At 37.1% G+C, this 16996-nt stretch overlaps 1 long non-coding RNA gene across 1 annotated transcript; it reads left to right on the forward strand.

The window, feature by feature from the left end:
* The first annotated feature begins 14184 nt into the window (after positions 1–14184).
* Positions 14185–16663, forward strand: LOC148124010 (uncharacterized). Its single transcript, XR_015740308.1, has 3 exons — positions 14185–14535; positions 16210–16293; positions 16556–16663. It is a non-coding gene; the product is annotated as an uncharacterized LOC148124010 (long non-coding RNA).
* The last annotated feature ends 333 nt before the right edge of the window (positions 16664–16996 follow it).

Genomic DNA, 16996 nt, shown 5'->3' on the forward strand with positions numbered 1-16996 from the left:
AGAGCTTGGATTTTAAAATTAAACTCATTTTGATGTTCTGCGGGGTGGGAAACACTGAACATCCACATTATATTCGGATGCTAGTTATCACAAGGTATGTGTTATGACTCCCCTTCGAAATTCAAACGAACAAAACAGAAAGCAGCCGTTTCACAATTAAATCAAACGGAAAGAAGTCTTATTAGATAACGGCTGGCAGAAACCACAGCATAAATCTTACTCTGTCCGGCAAACCAGTCCTGGCAATAAATCCTCAGCCTCAGAGCTCTTTGCTGTAACGTCCTCACTCAAATAGTCATTTTGTTTCTGGCAAAATGCACCGGCCCAGCTGTGTCCTTTTATACTCATTAAGGCAACGTGCTAATTTACTGACTTGCTCTTCTCATTTGCTCCAGCTGATTTTGCCTTTTCAACCGTCTTCTATTTTTTACATTTAACCACAAATTTTCCAAGTTCTCATCTCCACTAGAAGACTCTCTCAAAACTTCCTGTCAGCCATTCCCGGCTGTTCATCAGATAAAGAACCAGAGGAGATCAAAGGTCCTGACAATTCTAATACATCAGGTCTGTCGTCCTTTGTCACGTCCATCTCCTCATCCTGGTTATCAGTCCAATCAGTAAGCCAGGCTGGTTCAAATTGTTCTGACGTAACCTCTTCACTTGAACTCCTATCAATCACAGGAGCTGAATCCAAGCCCGGAGCCACAACAGTATGTCTCGAAATGGAAGGTCAAACTCAATTTAGTAAGAATACATAACTTTGAAGCTGCGCCGGAGTTCAAAATTAAACTCTTTCATGTTCTCCGGGGGACTTTGAAAATCCAGTTGATTTTTGGGTCCGAGCTATCCCTGAGGAGTTTTCCAAAGCCATATCTCAAAAAGGAAGGTAGAATTCAATTTAGCAGGAATGCCTAACTTTTTAAGCAGACCTCAGATTTCAAAATTCAGCTCATTTTCATGCTCTGCGGCATGGAAAACCTTGAAAATCTGCTTGATTTTTGGATCCGAGGTCTCCCTGGGGGGTTAGCCAAAGTCATTTCTTAAGACAACTCAATCAGCAGATTTCCCTAAGGATTTGCCCTAAGATATCTCAATGGAAGGTAGAATTTAGTTTAGCAGGGACGCATAACTTTTTAAGCGGAGCTCGGATTTCAACAGTTAGCTCATTGTCATATTCTCCGGGGTGGGAAACATTGAACAACCAAATGATATTCGGAAGCTAGCCTTTCCAGAGAAGTTTTTGAAGAAGAGTTTGAATTACAAAATTAAGATCACTTTCAAGTTCCGCGGGGTGGGATACATTGAACATCCACATCATATTCGGATGCTAACTTTTCCTGAGAATTTATCACAACGCATGTCTCAAAATGGAAGGTCCAGCACAATTGACCAGCAATGCATAACTTTTGAAGAAGAGCTTGGATTTCAAAATTAAGCTCATTGTCATGTTCTGCGGGTTGGGAAACATAGAACTTCCACATGATATTCAGAAGTTAGCTTTTCTGGAGAAGTTATCCGAAGGCATCTCAAAATGGAAGGTCAAACTCAATTTAGCAGGATAAATTTTGAAGAAAAGCTCGGATATCAAAATTAAGCTCATTTTCATGTTCTGTGGGGTGGGAAACATTGAACATCCACATGATATTCAGATGTTAGCTTTTCCGGAGAAGTTATCACAAGGCATGTCTCGAAATGGAGGGTCGAACTCAATTTAGCAGCAATACATAACTTTTGAAGACCTGCTCGGATTTGAAAATTAAGCTCATCTCCATGTTCTACGGGTTGGGAAACATTGAATATCCCCATGATATTTGGATGCTAGCTTTTGCTGAGAAGTAGTCACAAGGCATGTCTCAAAACACAAGGTCGAACTGATGAATTTAGCAGCAGTACCTGACTTTTGAAGAAGAGCTTGGATTTTAAAATTAAACTCATTTTGATGTTCTGCGGGGTGGGAAACACTGAACATCCACATTATATTCGGATGCTAGTTATCACAAGGTATGTGTTATGACTCCCTTCAAATTCAAACGAACAAAACAGAAAGCAGCCGTTTCACAATTAAATCAAGCGGAAAGAAGTCTTATTAGATAACGGCTGGCAGAAACCACAGCATAAATCTTACTCTGTCCGGCAAACCAGTCCTGGCAATAAATCCTCAGCCTCAGAGCTCTTTGCTGTAACGTCCTCACTCAAATAGTCATTTTGTTTCTGGCAAAATGCACCGCCCAGCTGTGTCCTTTTATACTCATTAAGGCAACGTGCTAATTTACTGACTTGCTCTTCTCATTTGCTCCAGCTGATTTTGCCTTTTCAACCGTCTTCTATTTTTTACATTTAACCACAAATTTTCCAAGTTCTCATCTCCACTAGAAGACTCTCTCAAAACTTCCCTGTCAGCCATTCCCGGCTGTTCATCAGATAAAGAACCAGAGGAGATCAAAGGTCCTGACAATTCTAATACATCAGGTCTGTCGTCCTTGTCACGCCCATCTCCTCATCCTGGTTATCAGTCCAATCAGTAAGCCAGGCTGGTTCAAATTGTTCTGACGTAACCTCTTCACTTGAACTCATATCAATCACAGGAGCTGAATCAAGCCCGGAGCCACAACAGTATGTCTCGAAATGGAAGGTCGAACTCAATTTAGTAAGAATACATAACTTTTGAAGCTACGCTCGGAGTTCAAAATTAAACTCTTTCATGTTCTCCGGGGGGACTTTGAAAATCCAGTTGATTTTGGGTCCGAGCTATCCCTGAGGAGTTTTCCAAAGCCATATCTCAAAAAGGAAGGTAGAATTCAATTTAGCAGGAATGCCTAACTTTTAAGCAGACCTCAGATTTCAAAATTCAGCTCATTTTCATGCTCTGCGGCATGGGAAACCTTGATAATCCGCTTGATTTTTGGATCCGAGCTCTCCCTGGGGGTTAGCCAAAGTCATTTCTTAAGACAACTCAATCAGCAGATTTCCCTAAGGATTTGCCCTAAGATATCTCAATGGAAGGTAGAATTTAGTTTAGCAGGGACGCATAACTTTTAAGCGGAGCTCGGATTTCAACAGTTAGCTCATTGTCATATTCTCCGGGTGGGAAACATTGAACAACCAAATGATATTCGGAAGCTAGCCTTTCCAGAGAAGTTTTTGAAGAAGAGTTTGAATTACAAAATTAAGATCACTTTCAAGTTCCGCGGGGTGGGATACATTGAACATCCACATCATATTCGGATGCTAACTTTTCCTGAGAATTTATCACAACGCATGTCTCAAAATGGAAGGTCCAGCAATGCATAACTTTTGAAGAAGAGCTTGGATTTCAAAATTAAGCTCATTGTCATGTTCTGCGGGTTGGGAAACATAGAACTTCCACATGATATTCAGAAGTTAGCTTTTCTGGAGAAGTTATCCGAAGGCATCTCAAAATGGAAGGTCAAACTCAATTTAGCAGGATAAATTTTGAAGAAAAGCTCGGATATCAAAATTAAGCTCATTTTCATGTTCTGTGGGGTGGGAAACATTGAACATCCACATGATATTCATATGTTAGCTTTTCCGGAGAAGTTATCACAAGGCATGTCTCGAAATGGAGGGTCGAACTCAATTTAGCAGCAATGCATAACTTTTGAAGACATGCTCGGATTTTAAAATTAAGCTCATCTCCATGTTCTACGGGTTGGGAAATATTGAATATCCCCATGATATTTGGATGCTAGCTTTTGCTGAGAAGTAGTCACAAGGCATGTCTCAAAACACAAGGTCGAACTGATGAATTTAGCAGCAGTACCTGACTTTTGAAGAAGAGCTTGGATTTTAAAATTAAACTCATTTTGATGTTCTGCGGGGTGGGAAACACTGAACATCCACATTATATTCGGATGCTAGTTATCACAAGGTATGTGTTATGACTCCCCTTCGAAATTCAAACGAACAAAACAGAAAGCAGCCGTTTCACAATTAAATCAAACGGAAAGAAGTCTTATTAGATAACGGCTGGCAGAAACCACAGCATAAATCTTACTCTGTCCGGCAAACCAGTCCTGGCAATAAATCCTCAGCCTCAGAGCTCTTTGCTGTAACGTCCTCACTCAAATAGTCATTTTGTTTCTGGCGAAATGCACCGGCCCAGCTGTGTCCTTTTATACTCATTAAGGCAACGTGCTAATTTACTGACTTGCTCTTCTCATTTGCTCCAGCTGATTTTGCCTTTTCAACCGTCTTCTATTTTTTACATTTAACCACAAATTTTCCAAGTTCTCATCTCCACTAGAAGACTCTCTCAAAACTTCCCTGTCAGCCATTCCCGGCTGTTCATCAGATAAAGAACCAGAGGAGATCAAAGGTCCTGACAATTCTAATACATCAGGTCTGTCGTCCTTTGTCACGTCCATCTCCTCATCCTGGTTATCAGTCCAATCAGTAAGCCAGGCTGGTTCAAATTGTTCTGACGTAACCTCTTCACTTGAACTCATATCAATCACAGGAGCTGAATCCAAGCCCGGAGCCACAACAGTATGTCTCGAAATGGAAGGTCGAACTCAATTTAGTAAGAATACATAACTTTTGAAGCTGCGCTCGGAGTTCAAAATTAAACTCTTTCATGTTCTCCGGGGGGGACTTTGAAAATCCAGTTGATTTTTGGGTCCGAGCTATCCCTGAGGAGTTTTCCAAAGCCATATCTCAAAAAGGAAGGTAGAATTCAATTTAGCAGGAATGCCTAACTTTTTAAGCAGACCTCAGATTTCAAAATTCAGCTCATTTTCATGCTCTGCGGCATGGGAAACCTTGAAAATCCGCTTGATTTTTGGATCCGAGCTCTCCCTGGGGGGTTAGCCAAAGTCATTTCTTAAGACAACTCAATCAGCAGATTTCCCTAAGGATTTGCCCTAAGATATCTCAATGGAAGGTAGAATTTAGTTTAGCAGGGACGCATAACTTTTTAAGCGGAGCTCGGATTTCAACAGTTAGCTCATTGTCATATTCTCCGGGGTGGGAAACATTGAACAACCAAATGATATTCGGAAGCTAGCCTTTCCAGAGAAGTTTTTGAAGAAGAGTTTGAATTACAAAATTAAGATCACTTTCAAGTTCCGCGGGGTGGGATACATTGAACATCCACATCATATTCGGATGCTAACTTTTCCTGAGAATTTATCACAACGCATGTCTCAAAATGGAAGGTCCAGCACAATTGACCAGCAATGCATAACTTTTGAAGAAGAGCTTGGATTTCAAAATTAAGCTCATTGTCATGTTCTGCGGGTTGGGAAACATAGAACTTCCACATGATATTCAGAAGTTAGCTTTTCTGGAGAAGTTATCCAAGGCATCTCAAAATGGAAGGTCAAACTCAATTTAGCAGGATAAATTTTGAAGAAAAGCTCGGATATCAAAAATAAGCTCATTTTCATGTTCTGTGGGGTGGGAAACATTGAACATCCACATGATATTCAGATGTTAGCTTTTCTGGAGAAGTTATCCGAAGGCATCTCAAAATGGAAGGTCAAACTCAATTTAGCAGGATAAATTTTGAAGAAAAGCTCGGATATCAAAATTAAGCTCATTTTCATGTTCTGTGGGGTGGGAAACATTGAACATCCACATGATATTCAGATGTTAGCTTTTCCGGAGAAGTCATCACAAGGCATGTCTCGAAATGGAGGGTCGAACTCAATTTAGCAGCAATACATAACTTTTGAAGACCTGCTCGGATTTGAAAATTAAGCTCATCTCCATGTTCTACGGGTTGGGAAACATTGAAAATCCCCATGATATTTGGATGCTAGCTTTTGCTGAGAAGTAGTCACAAGGCATGTCTCAAAACACAAGGTCGAACTGATGAATTTAGCAGCAGTACCTGACTTTTGAAGAAGAGCTTGGATTTTAAAATTAAACTCATTTTGATGTTCTGCGGGGTGGGAAACACTGAACATCCACATTATATTCGGATGCTAGTTATCACAAGGTATGTGTTATGACTCCCCTTCGAAATTCAAACGAACAAAACAGAAAGCAGCCGTTTCACAATTAAATCAAACGGAAAGAAGTCTTATTAGATAACGGCTGGCAGAAACCACAGCATAAATCTTACTCTGTCCGGCAAACCAGTCCTGGCAATAAATCCTCAGCCTCAGAGCTCTTTGCTGTAACGTCCTCACTCAAATAGTCATTTTGTTTCTGGCGAAATGCACCGGCCCAGCTGTGTCCTTTTATACTCATTAAGGCAACGTGCTAATTTACTGACTTGCTCTTCTCATTTGCTCCAGCTGATTTTGCCTTTTCAACCGTCTTCTATTTTTTACATTTAACCACAAATTTTCCAAGTTCTCATCTCCACTAGAAGACTCTCTCAAAACTTCCCTGTCAGCCATTCCCGGCTGTTCATCAGATAAAGAACCAGAGGAGATCAAAGGTCCTGACAATTCTAATACATCAGGTCTGTCGTCCTTTGTCACGTCCATCTCCTCATCCTGGTTATCAGTCCAATCAGTAAGCCAGGCTGGTTCAAATTGTTCTGACGTAACCTCTTCACTTGAACTCCTATCAATCACAGGAGCTGAATCCAAGCCCGGAGCCACAACAGTATGTCTCGAAATGGAAGGTCGAACTCAATTTAGCAGCTATGCATAACTTTTGAAGACATGCTGGGATTTGAAAATTAAGCTCATTATCATCTCATTATCATCTTCTAGAAGATGATAGAATCCTGGAATAAGCTGCAGCTTTCTCTACTGGGCAGGATTGCCACGATCAAAATGAACATCCTACCAAATTTCCTTTACTTATTCCAGACAATCCCAATTAAATTACCAAAAAAAATTTTGGAAGATATAAATAAGGTATCAGTTAAATTTATTTGGCAAGGGAAAAAAGCTAGAATCAATATTAAGGCTTTACAAGATGCAAAAAGTAGAGGGGGGGCTAGCGCTCCCAAATTGGGAATTATATTATTGGCCAGCCAATTTATGGTTAAAAGACTGGGTTAATTTACTCAATAAAAGAACTTTAGCCTTAGAAGGGCACTTCCTTCAGAGAGGGTGGCACGCATTTCTATGGGAAGTGGGGAAAAGTAAACAGTCATATTTTCATAGACACCTTATTAGAGATTCATTATTAACTAATTGGAAAAAAATATGCAAAAAACATTATTTAAAAATTCCGATTTGGCTTTCAACAATGGAGGCAATGGTTCATCCCAACAATTTTGATATAACAAAAACAATTAAATATAAAGATTTATTAGACCCTCTAGGAAAATTAAGAACTCCAGGATTTACAGGAACAGGGATTTAAAATTGACCAGTGGTTATATATACAAATCCATAGCAGATACAAGCAAGATATCAAAGAGTTTGGAATCTATAGCAAATTACAATAGTTAGATAAAATCTTATTAGGATCAAATAAAAAGAATATTTCCAAATTTTATAAATATTTATTGGAGGTAGAATTAGAGCAAGAGATAGTGAAAGGGAACATGATAACGTGGAGTAGGAATATTGGAAGAAGCATTACATTAGCAGAATGGGAAAAGATCTGGAATAGAAACATCAAGATTACGAAATTGGTGGCGTACAAAGAAAATATGTATAAAATGTTATATAGATGGCACTTACCCCCTTCGAGGTTGGCGAAGATGAACCCTAACATGAGCTCAAGGTGTTGGAAATGCAAAAGCACTGAAGGAACATTATTCCAAATGTGGTGGTCTTGTAAAACTACCCAAAAATTTTGGCAAAAAATCAGAAAATGGTTGGAGGAGATAACTAAAGAACAAATAGACTATAAACCAGAGTTCTTCCTGTTAGGGATCTCTGATAGATATTTATCCAAAAAGACAAAATATGTAATAATCCATATTCTAACTGTGGCTAGATTAGCGTTTGCTCAATGTTGGAAATCACCTCATACACCTTCAGAGCAAATGGTTATTCAGAAAATTTGTGTGTGCTGAAATGGATAAACTAACGATAGCGTTAAAAAACAAAGTCCTCAACATTTTACGACCTGGGACTCATGATACAATTGTACACAGAAACAAATTATGTAAATGATAAAGGGTAACTTAAACATAATGGAAAAGAGGAGTGGATTGGATATGATGAAGAGAAATGATACAGACTGTCACAAAAAGATATCATTCGTTTTTAATTGTACTTTCTACCCTATTCTCCCTCCTCTTCCCTTCCCCTCTCTCCCTCTATCTTTTCTCTTCCCCCCCAACTGGCCCTTATCTGGTGTGTTAGGCCGGGTGTTTTCTTTCTTTCCCCCTAGCCGTTTTCTTTCTATTTTGTAAATGTACGGTCGATGTGTTTTTAAACTGTAAATTCAATAAAATCTTTTTTTTTTTTTTAAAAAAGAAAAGAATATCATTTCAATGTTCCCCAGGGTGTTCGACGTTGAAAATCCCCCTTCGTTTTCAGATCTGAGTTTCCCCGAGGAGTTAGGCCAAAACATATCTCAAAATGGGTAGAACTCAATTCAGCCAGAAAAAATAACTTTTGATGCAGAGCTCACATTTCCAAAAGAATATCATTTTCATGTTCCCCAGGATAGACAACCTTGAAAATCGACTTTATTTTCAGATCTGGGCTTTTCCTGAGGAGTTAGGCCAAGGCATATCTCAAAATGGTAGGTAGAACTCAATTAAGCCAGAAAACATAACGTTTGATGCAGAGCTCAGATTTCAAAACGAACATCATTGTCATGTTCCCCAGCATGGGAAATGATGAAAATCCACTTCATTTTTAGATCTGGGCTTTACCTGAGGAGTTATCCCAAGGCATATTTCAAAACTTGGGTAGAACTCAATTCACATCAGACAGGATGGAGGGAGGGAGGAAGAAAGAAAGTAAGAAAGAATGAAAGTAAGAAAGAAAAAAAGAAAGAAAAAAAGAAAAAAGAAACAAAGAAGCAAAGAAACAAAGAAAGAAAATATATATTTCTTAATGACTGGCTCCTCAGATGGGATGGCACTTGGCATGCTACTGTGTAAGAGCAATAGATAATTCAGGTACTCATAGTGTTTATGGCCTGGATAGACTAAATCTTGTGGAACATCAAGTTTCAGGAAAAGTATATCCAGAACCGCAATGATACAATTACAGCAGGAAAATACAATATAGGAAGTATGAACATGGGAAAGTTGAACATGGAATGAAATTATTAGATTGACATATTTGACATCAACAAATAGAGATGAACTGGGATAAGGTGTTTTCAGTTAGATCATATTGTTATTACTCAGGACATAAATAAAAAATAAATGGTTGTAAAAAGAGTATGAGAAACAAAGTGCCAGTGCTGAAGGAGGAAGTAGACCAGATGTGGAAAGTACTATCATTGGAAAGTAGTTCCAGTAGAGATAGGAGCACTTGGAACTGTAACTCCTAAGCTGGGAGAGATGCTCCAACATATCCCAGGAACAATGTCAGAGCCCTCTGGACTTTTCCTGTGTCCAGAAGAGAGCAGTGCCAGGACACAGCACAGAACCTTCAAAGTCCCAGGCCTCTCATAAAAATCCCAAGATTGAGGGAGACACAGACTACCCATAGGGATGAGAAAGATGTGTATGTATTCTTCGTTCTCTAAACTTACCCGCCATTCTTCAAAGTTCAATTTTCCTAAAGTGGTTAGAAATGTAAGAAATTAAGGACTTGTGCTCTTACAAAAAGATTTTCAAAAAGACATGTTCCCCCAAAGAAGCACATTGACTTATCAGCTGCAAGTGGAACCAATATGTGTTGGTGGATTCTAGCAAGAGCCTACTAAGTTAAAACACACTCTCTAGAGGCAACCTTCTAGCTACATATCTGACATATTTAGCGTGGGTGGTGATTCCTAGGAAGCCGAATGAAGCCTAGTTTTGAATTATGATTATCATTAGTTGCATTTTTTTCTCATCAATTTCCCTGTTGTATTGTGAAATGTTTTCGTTGGAAGCTTCAGGGTAACAACTGTTTTGATTTATTAATTCACTGAAAGACTTTCCAATTGAACAGTGAATTAAATTTGTTAAGCTAACACAGAATCTTTTAAGCAGATGCTGCTTGTCCAACTTGGATCTTCAATCTTAATTCTGTCAGCGTGTTCTTTTTAATCTCCTCTCTCTTTCCTGAGAACTGCAACACTTGTATTTTTATTACTTCGACAAAATAAAATTATATCTCCTCTTGTTATTTATATCATTCTTCAAGCTTTCTTATGTTAATACATGTATGATTAAATATGTTTTTTTTTCTTTACTGTAACCTTCAGGTACCACTCCTAATTAAAATATTTCAGGTTTCAAATCTATTTGTTGTTTGATCATTTTTTCCGACCATGTGTGTATTTTTGTCCAATATCTTTTAGCTTCTGTACAAGACCACCACATATGGTAGTATGTTCCTGGTGTTCCAGCATTTGGCTGATTTATCTTTAAACATTCTAGCTAATTTTCCTGATGCCAAGTGCCATCTATAAAACCTTGTACAAATTTTCTTTGAATGCTGTCGATATTGTTGTGGGTTTTTTTTGCAAGTTTTATTAGTTTTTAAAGACAAATAAAAACAAATAAAACATAAAAACATCCAACTTTCTTCCATAAGTGTACAAGCAGTGTGTCGGTTGGTTTACCATTTTTTTGTGCATCCATTTCGTACTCAGTTACAGATACATTGCAGGATAACTCATATTATCAATCAAAAATTAAATGCCTATCAAACTATCATTTGACTCTAATTTTATTCATTCATACTTTGCAAGACAACCATAATTTACTTAGTTTACTTTATAACAATTCATATAATCCTACCAAATCTATCCTAAAAACATTTTATAGATATCATATCAAAGGAGAAAATAAAAGAAATATATATTTATATATATTTATTTTCTAAAATTCTAGATATTCTATTATTGTATTTTATCATCTAACCATTGATAGAAAAGATCCCAAATTTTATAAAATTGTTTATCCTCTTGTTCTCAAATGTCAATCTGCTCATTTCAGTACATTCCAAGCCTAATTGGTATTGTTTGAAACAAGTATAAAAATTAGAGAGACATCTGCCTGAGCAATTTCCAAATATTATCTTGTTCCTTGAGCTTAAAAATATTTCTTTTTCTAGGCCTTTTGTATTTTTCTCTATGTTAAAAAGTGTTCTTGAACTGATTTTGTTTCAATAATTGTTAAGAGACTATAAATCTGATTCTTTGGTTCCACTGTGTAATATTTTCTTCATGATCCAAAAAAAAAAAAATTTCCAGGCTGAATAGAAAATAAAAATTGATGAGAAATCTTGTTAAAAATGAAAGGGAATGAGTGAAATAGCAAGGACATTTTGTGAAGAAAAAAGTCCCATAACAGAACTGAATGGTATGAACTTTCTTTGTCTTCTTTAATTCACCTTTTCCTTTCCTCTTTGTAATGTGCAACTGTTCCTTTCTCCTAGCCATCTGTTTGTTTACAATATTTCCATAGGAAACATACTATTGGCAAAGCCAGATAAAATGCAATGATTCTTCAGAAAAGCTGTCAGAAAAGTATGCCAAAATTTGCTGTTCCAAATGCTGTGTGTTGTTTTATACCAGCAAGCAGATTTGCAATTTGACTTGATTTTTGTGACTTTAATAACAGACAAATTAAAAAAATGATTTTAATTAATTTTATAAAGAAAAAATAAAAAAATAAAAATCATTTTTACATTTCTAAATCTTTAACATTTTTAAAATTTTCAAGCAATGATAAAACCCAAAGACTAATTTATACAAAATTAGAGACATTAAAAATTCTGCTAAAAATACTCTGCTACTGAGAGATATTGAGAATTTACAATTCTTACAGGTAAAGGTAATAGGTGATACTTGGCTCAACAGAAGTAACTGTGAGAGGAAATGTAGGAGCCCCATGGACAACTACTTAAGTATGAACCAGCAGTATGCTGCAACTGGCAAAAAAACCAACATAGTCCTAGGCTACATCAATAGAGGAATAGTATTAACATCATGTGAAGTATTAGTACTGCGTTTATACTACTCTGATAAGGCTACAGTTGGAATGCTGCATCCAGTTTTGGTCATCATGATACAAAAAAAGTTGATGTTCTAGAAAGAGTGCAGAGAAGAACAAATATCATTAGGCAACTGGAGGCTAAAGCAAGGATAAATGGTTGTGAGAGGTAGATATGTCTAGTGAGGAAAATGGGGCTCTGCAATTCGTGATGTTTGGTGTTGATGTTGTACCCTTTGCATGCTCTTTACACACAGTAGGATTTGAGAGTGGGCTGGGCTGGGTTCAATATTGATATTGGTTGCCTGTTGCAAGTATAAAGGGAATCTTATAATCAGCATGTGTATACTGATTATGGTAGCCGAAATGAGTGTGCATGGTTCTTCTTTTCCTACACCATAGTTCCTTATATTTCAGGATGAGAGGAGCTTTGGCTGTGGGAAAAGGGAAAAAAGGTGATAACAGTATGATCTACTAGAGCAGTGGTCGCCAACCGGTGGGCCGTGGCCCACTGGTGGGCATGAGAAAATTGTGGTGGGCCGCAGAGAAATCTCACGCAGAGAAATCCCACAAAGCTATTAATCCAGGCTGCACAGAAACACAAGGCAGCGCAGCCCACATGGCCCGCGGGAACCCTCCCCGCCCACTCACTCCTTACCTGGCAAACTTGTCTGCTAAGTTGCTATTTTTCCTTTTTCCAACCATCATTTGTTCTGCTGTGCTGGGAGATTTAGATTAACTAGGAAGCAGGAAATGGCTAGATTTCTTGCTTTCTAGCTAAGCGCAGCAGAATCTCCCTTAGGACTGAAGGTTTGCTTGCAAGCAAATTCAGTGCAGACTCACAGCAAGCAAATTTGAGAGACTGAGCTAGCCAATGGCAGATAGATAGATCACTGAATGATTCTGTGAACAACTCAATCTTGCCTGCTTTGCCTGATTTTGAATAAAAGTTGCTTTTTTAATAAAAAATTCAATATTTACATACATGGTGTGGTGAGTTAATTTTGTGAGTTTGCTTGCTAGCAAATTTTATGTGACAGGCTGAGCTAGCCAATGGCATATAGATAGATTTCTGAATGAATCTGTGATTCTGTGACCAACTCAATCTGCCTGCTCTGCCTGATTTTGGGTAAAAGTTGCTCTTTTTTAATAAACATTCAATATTTATATAAATATTGAGGCCTTTGGAAGCTGAAAAATGGGCCCGTTTTGTCACTTCTGGTATTTCCGGAAATATAGGAAGTGACAAAACGGGCCTGTTTTTCAGCCTGCAAAGGCTGTAGAGGCTTCTCTTGAGCGTCTGGGAGGCCAAAAAAGACCTCAAACAGGCCAAAAATCAGCTGGGAGGTGCTTGGATGTGCAGTGCAGGTAAGTTTGGCTGGGGTTTGCATGCCCCACAAATGACTCTGTGTGCCACCTGTGGCACACATGCCATAGGTTCACGGTACTAGAGGCAGGTTGCTATGACTATGTGGAAAAATCCCCAAAGTCAGTAAGCCATAATAGGAATTGCCCAAAGTCCCTTCATTACATCATCCAGCAAGATTCACCCAAGTTTGGGACTCGACAACCTACAAAGTTACCCCTGCATGGCCCCATGGGAGTCTTACAACCTATCAGGAAAAATTTCTTGCCATAGGAACAGGAAATAGGTTCAAAGCCCAACAGAGGGTATAAATATATATATATATATATCCATTCCATGTGGTCAGCTACCCAGAATCACATGTGCTTGTTGATTCTGTTTCACCATTAAACCATCTTTCCAATCAGCCTCTGTTTCCAGTATTTTTCTTCCTACTTGGGACTGAACCCAGATAGACATTTCTTCTAACAGTATGTTTTAGCCTCCAGACATCTTCGCTCTTGCTTTTCTACCCAAATCTATCCAAAAGGGTGCAGAAAGTCTTTGAATCTGGTGCCAATGCACCCAGCAGTTCTATGAACAGATTTCGATTGTGTTTATTTTATCTGGCATTATTCCTTAATATGAAATGCTGCCAATGAATTTCCCGAAATGCTTTTTCTATAAACAACCACTGCCAATGTCTTGCTGGAATATTTGGCTATTTAAACAAAGCCTGTGATAAGAATGGGAGGGGAAAGTAACAGATGCGAGAGGCAGAATGAAACATAGCAGCATTATGACCAGCAAAGAAAGTCACAGGAAAAAAGTCCTCATCTCTCCAACTGGGGGGGGAAGAGAAAATATTTTCTGAAAATGAAAGTATGTAGGATTTTGTATGGTTTTAAAGGTCAAGGGAGCCTTAAAAATTAGGAATAAAAATAAAACAAAGGCAAAAAAATACAATAACATCCAAGCTCTACCTTTGATACTTCTGCTTTTGACTTGGATTCAGAGCCATGATGCAATGGAATGTGGGAATCAGGCCAAGCTTGAAACTTCTCAGCTGGGACAGGCAGGACCTTTTTTAATGCAAACAAATTGCTGTCTTTTGGAAAGATTTATGGGATAGTGCTGATCATAAAAGAGCTGGTCTTTCTCAGATACTTTACAGAAGAGGACATTATAAGCATCCAATTAATTGGTAAGTCATTTGAAGTCATCTTCATGTTGACTAAAAAAGATAGTCTGATCCTTCTCTGTTGTTTGGATGTTGAGATAAAATAGAAAGATAACTTTCAGATGTTGTCCGTTTAACCTTAACTGTTAATTGTTGATATTGGGAAATAATATTGATAATTTTTGATATTGAAAATATTTGCTTGACATTGTAGAATAATATGCAAGACAAGAGAATTGTTTTGACACTACAAATAGCATTACTTCTACTTAATATTACGTACATTTTTTAAAATTAGGAGCTAAGTACAGATTCTAGCAATATTATTTTAAATAATATTTTATCCTTCTGATGATGCAATATTGTTCACACATTGTGGCTATTTCTTTCTTCTTTCCTTGCACCTTTCCTGAGTTTTCATTCTCTCGTGCAGCTAAAGTATCTAAATTTTGAGATGATTTTATTTTTTTAAAAAAATACTCATAGCTGATATTATCAATCCAAGATAAGCAAATTTACTTATTTCATTGTCGAATTTAGTCTGTAATTCTATGCATATATATGTAAAAGCATACCTCATTAAAATAAATGCTTTTTATCTTCTAAATTTGCATAGGATTATGCTTAAAAGTAAACATTTGTTTGCTGGAATAAATGAATATTATTAAAATGTTTTAATACATGTTTCCTTCTGGTACAACTATGCAAAAATGAAGTTTCACATTTAAAATTTTGGCTCTCTATGTTTTGGGAATGCTTCAAAGCATCTGTAAATATAGATATTTCTGGGAGGAAAACCCCTTCCATCTTGCATGTGCTTACTTAGATTGAAGTCCCATTAGAGTTAATAAAATATATTACAAAGATATGTTACAACCTGAGTATAATCATAATCAAACTGAAAAAAGGTCTTTACAAGGGGTGATGCATAAAGAATTTGCAAAGTTTGAAATAACATGATTGATTTGCCCCATGCTGCAAATGAATGGCCAAACCGTTATGCAATTTTTTTGCTTGTTGAATAGTTTCAAATTTGCAATCCTCTTTTCAGTTTTAGAAAATATCAAAATGTGTTGAATATGCATACACATATATTGATTTATATAAATGTATAAATATGGAATTATATATGCTAGAATTATTTCTTCATTTTAAACATGTTCATTAATGAGGAAATGAGATAGACCAGGACAATGTATGCATGAAACATTTGATAAAGACCCTATATGCATATCTAGTTAACATACTCATTTTTGGTATGGAAATGTAAGCATTTGATCAAATATCAAGCTCATAATAAAATGAACTAAGCAGTTAGCTGAATGACTCATTCATGTCAGTGTTCAATCATCTTCCTGGAAAAGAAAGGGAGGGAGGGAGGGAGGGAGGGAAGGAAGGAAGGAAGGAAGGAAGGAAGTCCATTCTATTTTTTTTAACTTGAGACATCATTTAGTCATCATCTCTTAAAGATTTTCAATAAATCTACCCTCAATAAATTATTAACAGCATCTGCTTATAATTTTTAGGATCTGACATCCTTCTGTTCTGATTTGGGGATACCAAAATTTCACTGGATGTCCCAAGTGTTGTTGCTTCTCTCCACTTAATGGCATATGCTTAATTTTAGATCTTTATTTGATTATCTTTTTTCTCCCTAATTAAGAAGATTCAGAAATTTTTCTTTTTTTTCTTTTGAAGGGGAAAGAACTTGATTGCTTGATCATTCAGATTGCAGTTTCCTGTCTTTTCCAGCTTTATGATATGCTTCTGGAATTGGGGCAAGTAGAAATATGCATAATATTCCAATGTAGTTGGTATTTCTTTTCTCTTTGCTTCACTCCTTTTTGCTTCTCTTTGCTTCATTATGTTTGCTCTTAGAGCTCATGTCTTTTAAGAAATAAGTTCAGAACCAACCACATTTACTTAAGAATATGAAACCAGGAGAAATAAAAATAACAAATCATACCTTTGGTTGGACTAGGCCATAAAGCTACACTATTTTTATTTCACTTGAAATTACTTCCTCTCTTTATATATATTATAGATAGAACAGGTACACATACTTTTCTTATATTTTGACTGATCATCCACTGTTGGAGCTACTATTTCTGCCTGGCAAATAAAGCAGAACTGAATCCTGTCACACTTTCCAAATGTGGAAAGTTTCATCAAATATGTGACTGAGAATTTCACTACAAGTAGTCTTGGGTTTACAACAATAGATATTAGAATTGCCATTGCCAAGTAACATGGTCATAAAGCACAATATCATGTAACCATGTTCAGAACCAACCGCATTTACTTAAGAATATGAAACCAGGAGAAATAAAAATAATAAATCACACCTTTGGTTGGACTAGGCCATAAAGCTACACTATTTTTATTTGACCTGAAATTATTAGCAATGATAATCCTGGCAATTCTTGTTGTTTTTAAGCAAAAATTGTGCAGGTCATTAGCAATAGCACTTAGACTTATATACCGC

The sequence above is a fragment of the Pseudonaja textilis genome, chromosome Z, assembly GCF_049901715.1.
Source record: "Pseudonaja textilis isolate UNSWEBS1 chromosome Z, rPseTex1.2, whole genome shotgun sequence".
In the NCBI taxonomy this organism is placed as follows: domain Eukaryota; kingdom Metazoa; phylum Chordata; class Lepidosauria; order Squamata; family Elapidae; genus Pseudonaja; species Pseudonaja textilis.